General features: G+C 35.0%; 1 non-coding gene across 1 annotated transcript; it reads left to right on the top strand.

Annotated features, from left to right (window-relative positions):
- Nucleotides 1–13,055: 13,055 nt before the first annotated feature.
- On the top strand, nt 13,056–13,129 carry TRNAQ-UUG (transfer RNA glutamine (anticodon UUG)). Its single transcript has one exon. It is a non-coding gene; the product is annotated as a tRNA-Gln (tRNA).
- The last annotated feature ends 2,227 nt before the right edge of the window (nt 13,130–15,356 follow it).

Below are 15,356 nucleotides of genomic sequence, written 5' to 3'. Positions count from 1 at the left end.
AAAGTGAGGTTAGTACCCTTTGTTATAGCCAAAAATAGTTGGTGAGGTGCACATAAGTCGTGGTTAATAAGTAGCTATTAAAGTTATTATTCTAAAACTGGGCAGGAAACACGAAGAGAGGTTATGACATGAACATATATGAATCAAATGCAGTTGGAGGGACATGGCATGTAGATAAGGGAGTAGGCATCTTGAACCGCTGAATGGGATAGATGCCTAAAAAAGTGCGGTGCAAGATGTCTATAATGTGTAAGTTGCATGCTATAGTACAAGATGCCCAAGGCAGCAGAAAATGCAAGAGAAATATGTGGATATCTACAGATTGATAGAAATGTAAAACCTAATATAAGAGTTGTTTTTCTCATTCGATATACACAATTATACTGCTGTCATAGTGACAAAATATGCCCCATTTTGTCTTTGCAGATAATTCCACAAATATATCAACGAATGTCTCAACAAGCGGAGTGGTCGGAAGAAAGCTTGCAATTCGCAGTAGAACAACTACGAACAGGAAGGGTGAATGCATTCCAGGCATCACAATTCTACCAAATTCCGTCAATGTCGATGAAGCCGGTCTCCAAATGAACGCATGTTTAGAACACGTTGTGTTAAAGGGTCTCCAACGAACCAAGTTACGTCATGCGAAAAAGGTGAAACCATTTCTGTCATCATGTGTTGCAGAATAGAGGATGTCTTTCTGCCTCCTACATGCATTTTGAAAGGTAAGAACAAAAAGCAGGGATGGGCGGATTCTATGTCCAATCGTGCAACCATATTAACGAATTAGAAATTTGCGTACGTCAATTTTGACATTTCCATGACCTGGTTACAGCAGCACTTCATTCCACGTAGATCTGCGCAGACCGGGAAGATATTAGTCTACTCATTCTTGACGGCATGCTTCCCACTGTACAAACACAGATACGATAAAAAAAACTCCCCTCTTCTGATGCTGAATTGGAGCCGCAGCCGGGATCTTCTCGCCTTCCTCAGCACGGAAGAAGAACTACAAACACACTTAGGTCTACGAAGACATCGCCTGACCAGCTTTCACATGAAGATACGCCAACAAACTCTGCTTTTTCTGACCGGTTTTCGACCAATATAGAGTTAACCGCTGCAATTCAAACGTCTCCGCAAGTATCTAAATGATATTTGTGCTGTATCAGATCTCGTACTAAGAAAAGTCCGAAGTAAATGACAGGAGTGTGTATTGAATTTGGATGTTCCAAACACGTCTGCGAAACAATTTTCCACCCAAACCACCAACACCAGGGAAAGAAGGAAAAGTACTTATGCTGCACAATCGGATAACTATTGTAGTGTTCATGGGTTGTATTATTTTGATCCAGATAGTCATAAAGTGGATTGGATATAGGTGTATTACCTGTCAGAAATGGTTTTATGCTACATGTTCTTGAAGATCCCGCTAAGTGCTCTAGTTGTTTGTAATCGTACAGGCTAAGGAAATCTTAGACCCTACTTGTTTTTGCTTACAGGTTAACGACCAGATAAGATTGTGCTCGGTTACACTATGTTCCAAAATAATACACCACACTACGTTTACAAAAGCCTGTTTGTACGTTATAGTTTTCTGAACATTTCTAGTGCCTAACGGTTTAACATTCCTGACATTGTATTCATTGTTCAAATGTTTGTTGTACTTTCTGGTATTGTCTTAATGCTTACTTAACCTGTTATAACTGTATCAAAATTACTTTGTTTTCGTGGTAAAGGTACGTTTTTCTTTATGTTCGATGGTTTTCCTACAGTGTGTTGACTGTTCTATTATTTACATGCATCCCATATACTTTATTTGTGTACATTAGACTAAGCCGATGTCAGTATTGTATCGGTATATAATTTATTAGACATTACAATAAACAAAAATCGTTCTATTTCCCAATCTTACGGTAACAGCCATGCGAAAAATGGTGTGGTATCTTACCCATAAGAAATAGGCATCTTACACCGACAGCGCGGGAAAGATGCCTATTTGGAGATGTTTACTTATACGGTCCTCTATCATTACCGTATCTAGTTATTTCACGACCGTCAAGCACGGTCTAGGGAAAGGACTAAACTACTTATCCTGTACGTTTCAGTCTTTAACTTGTATTTTTCTGTTTGCTATTGTCTTATGATTAAAAATCATGGCATCTTCCTCCTACCCACTCTACACTTTAAAATCCTATTCAACTGTCGGCGGTCTCTGTCAGTCAACAGAATAGCTCGTCCTGTACGCTTTTGTGATGTATGTGTCCCTTCACGTTTCCACTTCACTATCACATCAGACACAATGGACCTAGGGATGTTTAGGAATGTGGAAATCTCGCGTACAGACTTCTGACATAAGTGACACCCAATCACCTGACCACGTTCCAAGTCCGCGGAGCTCCCCATTCTGCTTTCTCACGATGTATAATGACTACTGAGGTGGCTGATAATGAGTACCTGGCAGTAGGTGGCAGCACATTGCACCTAATATGAAAAACTGTTTTTGGGGGTGTCCGGATACTTTTGATCACAGTATGAAGAAAAATTGGCATTATTGATACGTAACTGCACTACAATTGTTTTAAAAGCGAATAGAAATGGAGGAGATGTGGTACCAGTCGTGCTAAAAAAGAAACTTTAGCAAGTGACACGTGTACCGATAGTTCAATTCTTTGTTGTTTATAATATAACAAATGGTACATCTCTCCTAAAATTATTTTACTTTGATACTTGCCACACTTCCATACAACTTGCACGTTTTGTAGCAACAAACGCATCTAAAATTAGAACATGTTCACTCAAAGTAGTTGCTCTAATTGATATTCCAATCTTTGAATGTAAATATAAAATTATTAGCAATCAGTGAATTTTTTGATACTTTTTAGTCAATTATTTTTATATATGAAGGTTTTTTTCCCCTTTTCTGTTTGAAATTAATACAAATGTTAATATTCTGATTTCTTTATTTTCCTCCAATATGGTTGTATGAATTTTTTCCTCCTTGTTTAATTTGATAGCAAGGAGCAGTGTCCACCACGTGAAGAAGTTTGGTTTGTTTGGCGTGATACTTACTCATAACTATTAAAAATGGAAATTGCCATATACTTCTATCATTTCTGGTTTTAGTAGAGAAATTACACCAGAGATGACATACATTCTTGGGATACATAATTGAGTACAGAAAACAGGTTCTTCCTACTCATTACTGTTTTCACTCTATGGCGATCAACGTTAAAACCGGAAGTGATTGATTTATGCCACTTCTGACTTGGATTGAGGGTTAATAAAAGAAGATGGTACTTATTCTTAGAACGTTAAATCCACGACTGTTTTTGCTTTATGTAAATCAATATTGACATCGAAAGTAGTTGTGGATTTCTACCATTTCCAGTTTTAGTAGATAATTAAGGATGAAGATGATAATGTATATTTGGAATGCTTATTCGAGTGCAAAAAACAATTCAACGTAGCTATCACCGTTTATGGTCTATAGCGATCACTGTTGGAACCGGAAGTGGTGGCTGATTTTCTTATTTGGGCGGGGATTGAACCAGGGTTCCCACGCACTAGAGGTAAGCGCTCTACCACTGATACATCGTGCTCCTAGAGAAACTAGAGTGGAAATGAAATATATCCTTCGTACGCTTTTCGGATTTTATATAATGGTTATCAACATTGAAACCGGAAGTAGGTGATTTCTTTCACTTTCTATTTAAATAAAGGCTTGGGAGAAAAGATGGTATATATATAAGATTGATAAATCGATTCCAGAAAACTATTTCTCGCTACCTTTTATCGTGTTTGCTCTATGTGAATCAATGTTGAATCCGGAAGTAGGTGATTTCTGCCATTTCTGGTTTGAATAAAGGGTTAAGGGAGAAAGTAGTACCTACTCTTAGAACGCTAAATCGATTCCAATAAACTTCTTTTCACAATCTCTTATCGTTTTTGGTCTATGTATCTCAATATTGAAACCGGAAGTTATAGTCGATTTCTACCACTTCTAGCTCTAAAATCGGGTTCTTAGAGAGTTAAGAATGGAGGTTAAACGTATTTTTGGGATGTTTAATCGATTCGAGAAAACAACTTTTCGCTATATATTACTGTACTAGCTAATATAATGATCAACATATTATAAAAACCGGAAAAAGTTGAATTCTATCGTTTCCGGTTTAAATATTATTGCCAGCAACGAATTCGATTGGGGACTTTTGACCCTCTATATTTTCATCAAATTTGATGATAATCAATGAAGTATATTTTTAATCTCCGAACGAATAGGGTAAATATAAATTATAAAAAGCCGATTTGAAATGAAATGAAATCTTTTCAGTTTAACGTCTCACAGGTATGCCAGTTAGGCTTAGGGGTACGGATGATTTAGACAAATAAATGATGATGGAATGATTGGTGGAATGAGAATGAGGGAGGAAACGGGAGTACGTTGCGAAAAACATGGAAATGATGATGTTCGCCAGAAACTTTCTTAGCCGCGGATCGAACCAAGGACCCCACTCACTAGAGATAATCGCTCTACCACTGAGCAACCATTCCCCGCCTCCCTGTATAGAGAAGTTCTGTTTAAAAAAAACGTTAAAATAAATTAAATTTATGTATGTTGGTTACAATTCATAATGGTTTCATTGAAAAGTATCAAACTATAGAAAATAAATATTTTGAAAAGGAAAAGATTATATTGTTTTAACAAGTAAATTTCGTTTCACATTGTTAAACACTAAGGTAGTCTTTCAAACTTGGCAAACTCAATACTGAAACTGGTCATAGTAGATTTATAACTTTCAGTTGCGACAGAGGAACAAGATCTCAAACGAAATTTACCGTATTCTTGGAACTCTGAAGAAATATCAAAAAGTCATTTCTTACTATCTGTTACTACTTTCGCTGTATGAAGATTGTTATTCAAACCGGAAGTGGAGCTTCCGGTTGTACCGAAGGAACACAGAGGTGGAACATACTTTTCGGCTGCTTAATAGATTATAGCACGCTGTTTCTCACTATGCATTATTATTTTTGCTCTATGGACATCCATAGTGAAACCGAAACTAGTAGTAAATTTCTACCACTTCCGGCTTTAGTCCCAAACAAATGATAATGTCACCTATTACAATTTATGTTCTGTAAGGATAAACGTTAAAACCGGAAATGGTTAATTTCTACTTCTTCCTGTTTGAATAAAAGGTTAACGGAGTAGATGAAACATATTGTTGGGACGCTGAATCGATTCCAGATAACTACTTTTCGCTGTCTAGTTCTATTTTTGCTCTATGGAGATCAATATCAAAACTGGAAGTATAAGAGAATTTCTACTACTTCCTGTTTTAGTATTAGGTGCAGATCAAAATAATGTCCGCGCTTGAGATGGTGAATCGATTAAAAAAAAACTTGGCGCTATCTGTTCCCGATTTTTATAGTAAACAACGTTGAAACATGAGCTATTAACTCCTACCATTTCCGGTTTGAATAGAGGATTAACAGATGAAATGGAACCTATCTATGGGACTCTGAATCGATTAAAAAACGCCAATCGATATATCGTATCGTTTCTGCTCTTATATCTGTTGATAGACAGACCATATAGCCGTTCTATAACATTTCCAGCACGTACGGATAGCATAGATTGGAAGCCTTAATATGCATGTTTCTTATGCAGTAAGTGAAGTATAAAACTATTGCACATAATTTATAGTTACCTTAATTTATCACCTGTACATTTCTGATCATTTCATATATTCAACGTACTAATGACCAACAGAACACTACGTCACATATTTAGTTCTATTATAGTTAATACAATAGATGCAGGCATGTACACATTGCAAGATGAACATAGTCAATGTTCTCTGAGATTTTTCGTTGTAGTCTTTATCTGTTTTATTACTATTTTCAGGTATTATTCTTATTTATTTTCTATTCTTACAGATATTATTTATTAATTTAGATTTTTCATTATTTCTCTTTTAATTAATGAGTTTCATTTACAAAAACTCATTTAAATATTTACCCTTTTTGGCTCTCTCTCTTTCTCTCTCTGTGTACTGGAAACAAAAAATCTGAAGAACTACTTAACCCTTTAACTGGCATATTTTCCGGAAATGTGTACTCTCAGGTGGTAGACGTAATACTACGTCGAAGCCAGAAGGCTTGGAACTCCAAGTCATATTGTCGGAATCATCATTACTATTATTATTATATTCACTTTCTGAACCATTTTCTGACGTTTCTGGCTCACTTTCGTCACCTGTATTAAACTAGTCATCCATATTGTCATCTGAACAGTTATCTTCAAGCAGCCTATGCATTGCCTTTTCATCACACACTTTTCTTTTTTCTGCTTGTGGACGCCATATTTACTTTGTAGATCTATGAAATAATGATATATTTCACAAAAACAACAATAGTACATAAGGATAAACAAACACGTTAAAAAAAAACGTTCTCGACTCACCAAGACGCTTGCTACTATTTTGAAATGCTGTTTCTGCTTCTTTTATTACTACAGCAGCAAAGATTTGCTTAGGTGCAACAATATACTATCTGTTATTCCAAAAACCAATGACATTTACACATTATGGCTATTCGGAGTCACTTATTGATTTGTTTCCGATACGTCATAATCACTTAAAGGGTTAATGAATGCCAACCAAAATTGTTGGAAATTAGTGGAGCGTGGTGAAATTTTACTTTGGGTAAGCAATCCAACAAAGATTGTTGTCTATTTTCTGTAAACTCTAAAAACATTTAACATTTGAATTAAAGCCGCTGCTACAAGTAAGTACTAAAATAATGACTTCTGCTGTTACACTACTCCTAATATTACTCAGTTATTGGTACAGTATTATTATTATTATTATTATTATTGGTATTAACAGTGGCGTATTTACGATTTGGTTTCGGGGGAGGTTTTGCTAACTTTCGGGGGGGGGGCTTTGCCTGAAAATGTGAAAATTCTGCAAGATATTTCATATACTTTACTATAGTAAGTAAGATTTCGGGGGGCTTAAGCCCGGAAGCCCCCCTAAATACGCCACTGGGTATTAATATAATAACAATAATAAGTGAAGAAGTAGCCTAAAGCTAGATTACTTCAAATGAGCAGCCTCAATATTTCTGACTTTCTTGCGAAAATCATTAATGACCTGATCATGGGTTCTTTCGTAGCTCTGAAAACAAATCTCATTTAATAGAAATTAGTGCTGAACTTTTAAACCTATTCTGGCCTTGCGCATTGGTGTTTATGAGACATCTTAATATCAAGATCATCACATAATCTTAAAATATTTCTATCTGGCTTACATACACATTTTTGCTTCCTGTACTCTCCTTTTCCTAGTATTCTTATTATTGCTCATATTTTTCTTCCAGCTTTCTATTCTTTTATTTTACTAATACAATAGTTGATGTCATAGGATTTCGATTGCAAGATGGGAAACATCATATCAGTCAGAGAGTAAATGCTTGAATATATCTTCAATGTAAAATTGAATGCAACGTTTTAGTGAAACTAAGATCTTACGAGTAGCCATTAATGCTTATTTATCTTATTTTTCACTTGGATCTGACATTGTTTCAAGTAATGAAATAAAATCCTTGCGATATCCTGATACGATATTCTAACTAAAAGAAAATTATAGTTCCAGAGCGTAGCAGACACTTCTGGGCATCCGCCTCCTAACTTCAGTATCAAACACATTATTCCTCTTTGTGGACGTAGAAACAATGCTGCTAATCCATTTAATGTCAGAAAGAACAATTTTCAGTCTTTGATGTTAGGGATCACCTGGGACAATACAAGGTTTAATTTGTGAGTGAAACAATAGAGGAAAATGGCAGAGGTCACAATTTTCTAATTTTTGCTTGAAGTATCTTCAAGTTATTCGATAAAACCACTGCACCATCATAACTTTTTACTACTATCTTTTGAGCACAGTTGTGCCCAACAATTACCCCGTAGACAATGTTAGGAAGGCCTTCAGCTGACGATTTTCAGAAACGTTAAGGAAATCCATACATTTTCTTCTGCTGTGCCATCAGACCCTAAGCAATGAAATACATAAAAGAACTGAAAAAACTGCGTACATCGGTGGCTTCATCCAAGATGATCAAACCAAAACTAGTTTTACAAATTTTTTGCTTCATATATGAAAACAACACATTAGAAACATATTCTATTAGATCATTCGGAACTACATTAGATAATCCACTAAATACATTAGAATTTTCTAATTATCTGAATAATAATGGATCATATTTGTTAATTATAGTTAGCAGCTACACGTAATGTTCTTTATTTGAATAATTTGCTTTATTTGAATAATCTATATTTTCATTTTAACTCCTGAAATCCTCTTCATGTTTGTCCAAGAAACAAACATCAAACACCATGTCGTGCTTACGAATGCGCTCCTCGTGTTGCTGATCACTTATTTTCTTTTGTTCATCAAGCATAATGATCAAGTTTCGATTTTCGAAAAGTTTTTTTTTTTTTTTTTAATATAATTACTGCTTGCAGATGACATTGATAAAATACAATGCATTTTAAAGTATTATGTACACTCATGTCCAAATTATTGTCGCATATCCATAATTGTTTTCTTGTAAGAATATAATTTGATAATGATTTTGCAGGGTACTTTTAATACTGATACTATGTGTATAATCGGGAAATGTATATTTGTGGTAAATTTCATAGGAAAAAAAATTATAAATACGAAAATTAGAGTGAGTAAAACAAAATGTAAATAGACAAGAAAGTTTTATTTTCGTTTTATTGTTCTTATTTACTGCTCTTTTGACATGAAATTTGCCACATACATTTCTTTGCCGATTATACACATCCTAACATTATAAGAAATACCGGGCGAATTCGTTATCAAATTATATTTCTACAACAAGATATTTATAGACATGCGACAATAATTTTTTACATGAGTGTCTTTATAACTTCCGTTGTTCCAAATATTCTTAATTTGAATAAAAAACAACATAACTTGTTTGTAGAACAATCATATAACAATGAATTGTTGTAATATGAAAATGTCGAATACATGTTTTCACTTGAGTGGAAATATTTTGTTGAAGAGTGGGACGACCATTTTGCACAATGAGCTTTTTATTTTAGTATGCTCGAGAATCAAAATTAGATCGTCGAAGATAATAAATTATGCTGTCACAATTACCTCTACCTCCTAACTTTTGTTTCCAGTACATAGGCTTCTTTCTTCTACTGCAATAATCAGAAATTTCTATTGCATACCTTCCTCCTTGTATGGCTTTGTCAAGTGTAAATTTTAAGTTATGTTTCGAATCCAGATAGCCTTGATTTATAAACCTGCATAAGCTTAGACCAGATGTAAATATGAAGACTATTAAAAAAAGAGCTCGTTAGACATAGGCTTAAAGATTCTCTCTGTGTAGGGCATTGAGAAGAGTCAATTTTAAATCATGATTGGCAATTGCGTCAATTTAAAGGAATTTTAAGACTAGCTTTATGTTGCGTATTATTGGCAAGTCTGAAGCAAATTTGGGGTCTTGGAACTATTGACATGCCACATTGACTTGATCCCTAGCCTTCCGTTGCAAGCGCTGCTATCGGCTGAAGGAAATCCACTCGCTTTCTCTCGCTTAGCAACAGCTGAACCCTTATTGGCTCAACGCGTGGGTGTGTGAGGGTGTGAACGTTAGTTCGCATTTTTGCCACAGCTCAAGTCATTTTGGCAGCACAATAGCAGGTTTGTTATAGAGTTGGTTAGGTCTGCAGACGTGTAAATGCAAACTTGTGCAAACTTACAAACTTAACCTTTAAGATTTGAGTAACGCTAATAAAAGCCAGGAATGCTATTAAGGAAAAAATGTTTCGAAAATTTTTCTGAAATAATAATCTATACATTAATAGATAAAATTTGTTTTTGACTAGTTGTTTACGACTTGGAACTCTCCTAGTATAATACTTTTGTGCAATGAGGTGAAAGTATCAAGTCACTAGTATCAAGACAACATTAGAAATTTAAAATTTGTAGAAAAACATTGAAATACAAAAAGTACGCTATCTAAATTAGTGTTATCTTAGTATACGGAATTGACATAAGGAGCAAAGAAAAGAAGTATACTATGTAGGACAGTAGCCTGAATAATGTTTCTTCATTGGCTTAGTTATTGAGACAAGACGAAAGTAAGCAAATAGTTTAGTAATAGCACGGATAATAGTTTATCGAGCAGTTACTGAATAAATCACTCCAAACATGCCTTACCCTGAATTAGAGATGCAAGGGCTCGGAAAAAAACCGGCTTTTTTGAAAAAAAAAAAACTCTGTTTTTTCTGCTTTGCTTTTTTGCTTCGGAAATTTTGGGCTTTTTTCAAAATACTGCTTTAAATTGATAAAACACACTTTGTATCGCTTCTCTATAACACAAAAAATCATTTAATTAGTGGTTGATGCTGATAATAATATAAAACATCGAAAATAAACTATGAATTTCGAAAAAATATTTCAAACAATTTTTCTTCAACATATTTACATTATGAATTCCACAGGATTAACCAGTGTATATAATAAGAATTTTTTAACCTCCTATATACAAAAGTAAGCAGAGTTGGCAAGAACCGTGGTTGTTTTTGAAAATGCCAAAAACCCGTTTTTTGGGGGATGTTTAAACCAGGCTTTTTTGGTTTAAACCTGGCTTTTTTGACTTAGATTCTTTGCTTTATGTATTTATATTACATATTCACAGAAATAGCCTAAGTTTGTTTCGCCTTGATGTTATTATGCAACAGCGGGGTTATGCCGGAAGAACTCCCATAAGCTTAAAGAAGTGCGGTCAGTAAATTTCTTAAGTTGAGAATCTCCCGCCCTAGTCATTGGGAAAATCCCGTCATTACTTGAAATGTAAGACAATAACGGGAAAATCCTGTTATTGCTTTGCATGTAAAATTTAAAGGTCAACGTACCATAATCAGTACGCTAAAACTGAGGTATTAAATTACAAATTTAGTACCGGTACGTAGATATCATTGAAAGTCCAATCCAAGCTAATGTTGGAAGCTACGTAGGCAATCGATAAATTTTGCCAATTTCTATCAATATATTTAAGCAATATTGGCTTCTTTATAAAACAACACGCATTTAGGCATGTAGAAATATACAATTTGGTTTGTTTCGTATATTTAGGCTTAACATCCTTACGAAATACCGAGGTTATCAAGGAGAAGACTTTCGCTTAAACTGACATCCGAACCGCTACTTGGGTTACGCATGAAAGAAGGATTGTGGTTCGACCGAGAATTGAACATGGGACACCTTGATTAAAAGGTGAAAGGGAAATAAAACTATTGCAGGTAGTTTGATATCTGGAAACGTTACCATGAAGTTCACACGATTCGCATTTTTCATTCTTTTTATTTTTGTGGTTTAAACCAGTTATTAAAAAAAAAAAAAGTTGGTGTAAATCAGCCAAACCCAACCCTAAATCAACCCTAAAAGTAAACACTTCTTTTTAAAGAATACACAAATAACTAGCAAAATAGTATGTAGTATTTTTACTTCAAAATATTCCATACCCTCTTTTTGAAACAAAATAAAATTAAAATAAAACATAAGAGAAATACTTAGATTTATATGATACACTTAAAGGCTGCACATCTAGAGCTTTTGGTTCTCTATATTCTTGAAATTCTACAGTTAAGTTTTATAGAACCACCATCACAGTTTACCCAATCCTCAAGTTTTCTGAATTTTTAACAAGAGGGATTCAACGTATCATTACGGAACTCCCCCCCCCCCCCAAAAAAAAGAACTACGGAATATATTTAAGTTAAGCTAAATACAACTGCACAACAAACATGACTGAGTGATTAGCTTTTGCGCTTCTATCGGGAAGTCCGGGATTCAACCAGCATTCGACCATTCTGACAAAGCTTTTCTTCATTCCATCTGTGACTGTAGAAATAGTACGTGTACTGTGAGTTGGGCGACTTCCTTTCTTATTGTTTTTAAATCGTTATTATTACTAATTACCAGCAGTGACGGTTTTGCGAAGGTTAGGGGGGCGGTCTTTCGGACTGAAGTCCGTTTCCCAAAGTTACGGAATGTCTGCAACAAACGAAATATCTATTATTTATGCCTTTACTCATAAACTTTAAGCTCCCGTCAAATAAAAATTACGAATGTTTAAAAAAACTAAACATTAGTAAGAAACCCTTCCCAAAATACTTTTCTAAATCCGCCACTGATTCTCAGTATAAAATGATTTTTAAAGTTGTATCCGGAAGATTATTGCTAAACATATAAACGAAACGAAATATTAGTTATGCCTGTACTCATAAACTTCAAGCACTTCCCAAATAAAATTAGGACTTTTTAGGAAACAAAACAATCAGAAAAAACCCTCCTAAAGTACTTTTCTAAATTCGCTACTGATTATTTGTATAAATTGGTATTCAAGGTTGTGTCCGGAAAATTATTGCTAAATCACTTCACAGCTACAGTATAACAGAAATGTGGAAATACGGTTTGACGGATATATTGAAAAACGTACGCTTTGACGGATAAATAGAAAAACGGGCAAGTTTAACTTTTGCGCTAGAAGCTAGAGTACTAAAAGCTCTTAGAAATGAAACACGGATGACAAACTAGAGAAGAAAAAAGATGTCGATAACTCAAAAGTTAAAATAAAGTTAAATAGCCTCTAAAATTACCCTCAAATACTACATTCTTCATGTTAGCTTTAATTCGTAAAACATGTACTCCATCCATCTTGATGGTGAATTTCAGAGCGAAATATCACATTCAGGTCATGGAATTTTTATCTAACTATAGAATATACTATAAGAAAGCTATTTAGATAGAAAAATCATGAAGTTGAAAAAAAAGCCAAAATTTCCAAAATTCTCGTTTTTTTCCCAAAAAAGCCGGCTTTTTATGTGAAAAAAACCATCGATTCAAAAAAGCCGGCTTTTTTGCATCTCTACTCTGAATGAAAAACGCAAGAACATTATGAGAAAATATTTATTAGAAACGAGATCACAATCCTGCTTGGTTGCCCCTCGTAGCGTAGTCGCTAACGCTCTCGCCTTTGGTGCGAGCGGTCCCGGGTTCGATTCCCGGTGGAGGCACTCGGTCGAAAAAGTTTAACGGCTTTAGTCGGCTTTTTCAGACCAGCCACCCTGAATGAGGTTTTCGTGGGCTTTGCTTATTCACACCAGGAAAATGCCGGGGTGGTACCTAACGTATAGGTCCCAGGCCGCTTCCGTCCTACCCCAATCCTTTCTCCCTTCCCTTTCCGCGGAAAGTGTGCTTGCCGAGGGACGTCATCTCTCAAACGTGACGGGCTAAATAGCCATAGATGTTGAAAGCCCAGAAATCTAAATCCTACATCCTACAAACCTATTTAACCCACTCAACAAGTAAATTGGTTTAAAACCAGGGGGATGCTTTTTGATAAGCAAAATTAAATTAAACTAGCGATGTACACTTAATAGAACAATAGGCTAACATAAGCTTTTTTATGTTTATATGTAAAATTCCTTTATGTACTTTTCTCTTTATTTAAATGGATCTAATTCTATCGGCGAGTATGAACTCTATGCTCTTACAGGTGTTAGAACTAACTAGCCACCACAACAGTTGTCATTCCACAGGGGATAGGTTTCATACGTGCTAGTCTCAACCACTCGAGAGAGGAAAAACAAAAAGAAAAAGAAGAGAAAATTTGGCGTTGGGGGGGAAGGTTGGAAGTTGAGAATGGAAGATTTTAGTATTCAACGCATTGTATGCAATCAAGTTTGTGCGAAATGAGATTGTTGCCTAATCGCGCCTCGGAGGTCCATTAGCCTTGAGTTAGCACGGCTGTGAGGTACGAAACGGAGGGGGAAGATATTTCATTTTTCCCGGTTTGCATTGCGGCAGGAAATTATTGCTAAAAATCATGCAAGATCTCTGTTTTCTTTTACTCTTACTTTTCTCTATCTTCAACTAGCAGGAAAGTCTTTCTACATCTTGAAGGCGATCGACTGAACAAAACTGGGGACATGTTACTTTCTTGTAAAGAGAGTATGATCACCTGCAAGTACTTTCCTGCTTGTTTATTTATTATCAAGCTTGAAGTAAATAGTCATGTTGAAAGTAATTTCCTGTAATAAGCAAATCATTACATTTTCGTTACTCTCAAATTAGTTCATGGGTTTCAAAGTAATTTCTAAAAGTTCAAATCGGATACTATGCAATTTGCTTGCAACCGTACATAATTTGAATGCAGTATTTGTAGTTTTCAGCCGTCGGAAATACTCTGTGTTTAATTTCTTTTTAACAAAATTTCATCGTAGTAAGCTTTCCTGGTACCAAATTAATCAACTTTCTATCGCACTAACTAGGTTTTCAACACTTTAACCAACCTTTCACCACTTAACAAACTTCTGCAACCTTTAATTTAATTAAACTTAACAACTCTACTTTTTAAAAGATTTAATCCACGATAAATTTACGAAATAGTAAAGAGAGTAGCTTTATGTATATAGGGTGAGTCAAAAGGATCCTCCTGGACACCTTTCTTTCTCCGAACGGAGGAGGTGTCGACTATTCCAAATTCGCCACTGTACACCAGGATAGCAGACGAATGTTTCAGGGTACTTCCCGCTCTTACATGCCATCTTAAAATCTACCATATTGGATCGATGTAAAATTTTCCAAATGTAAAGGCGGTCATGTGAGGAATCATCTTGTTTAATAACTTTTAATTATTACAACAGTCAGAAGCCTAATAACGTTGGGTATTTTAACGAATATTTACTATATGTTTCCTAAAGGAATTGTTGATTATATTATATATACATATCAATTTCGTTATACAGAAGTATTAACATATTTTACTGTGAGAACATTTTTTCGAATTTATAAGTTCAGCTTCTTTTTCAATAGAAGACGTCGTATTTCTCTGTTCGAGTTTTAAGTGACAATACATGGATGTTTATGTGTAAATATAAGATCCACGCAATCTAATTCATTTTATACTACTTTTACTAAATATCAGATCAATGCAATAACCAGGAAGTTTCGTTTTGCAGTTTGGAACTACAGTAAATTTTCAAATTATGTGTATTCAAACTTGAAATCTGTAACCATTGGTTGCAATAGAAATGAAATATTTCAGTTTAACGTCCCTGGATTATTTACTTTAGGCTAAGAGAGACGATTTATGAAGGCAAGTGATTGGCGATGGAGGAATTTGTGGAATGAGAATGTGGGAGGAAAAGGAAGAATCCCGGAAAACAAACGGACACCATGTTGTCCACTACAAACTTACCTGGCCGGAGATCGAGCTAGGGATCTCTCACAGCGCTCACT

Source organism: Thermobia domestica, chromosome 2 (assembly GCF_964235325.1).
Source record: "Thermobia domestica chromosome 2, izTheDome1.hap1.1, whole genome shotgun sequence".
Classification (NCBI taxonomy): Eukaryota; Metazoa; Arthropoda; class Insecta; order Zygentoma; family Lepismatidae; genus Thermobia; species Thermobia domestica.
This window is presented reverse-complemented; position numbering and strand designations above follow the sequence as displayed.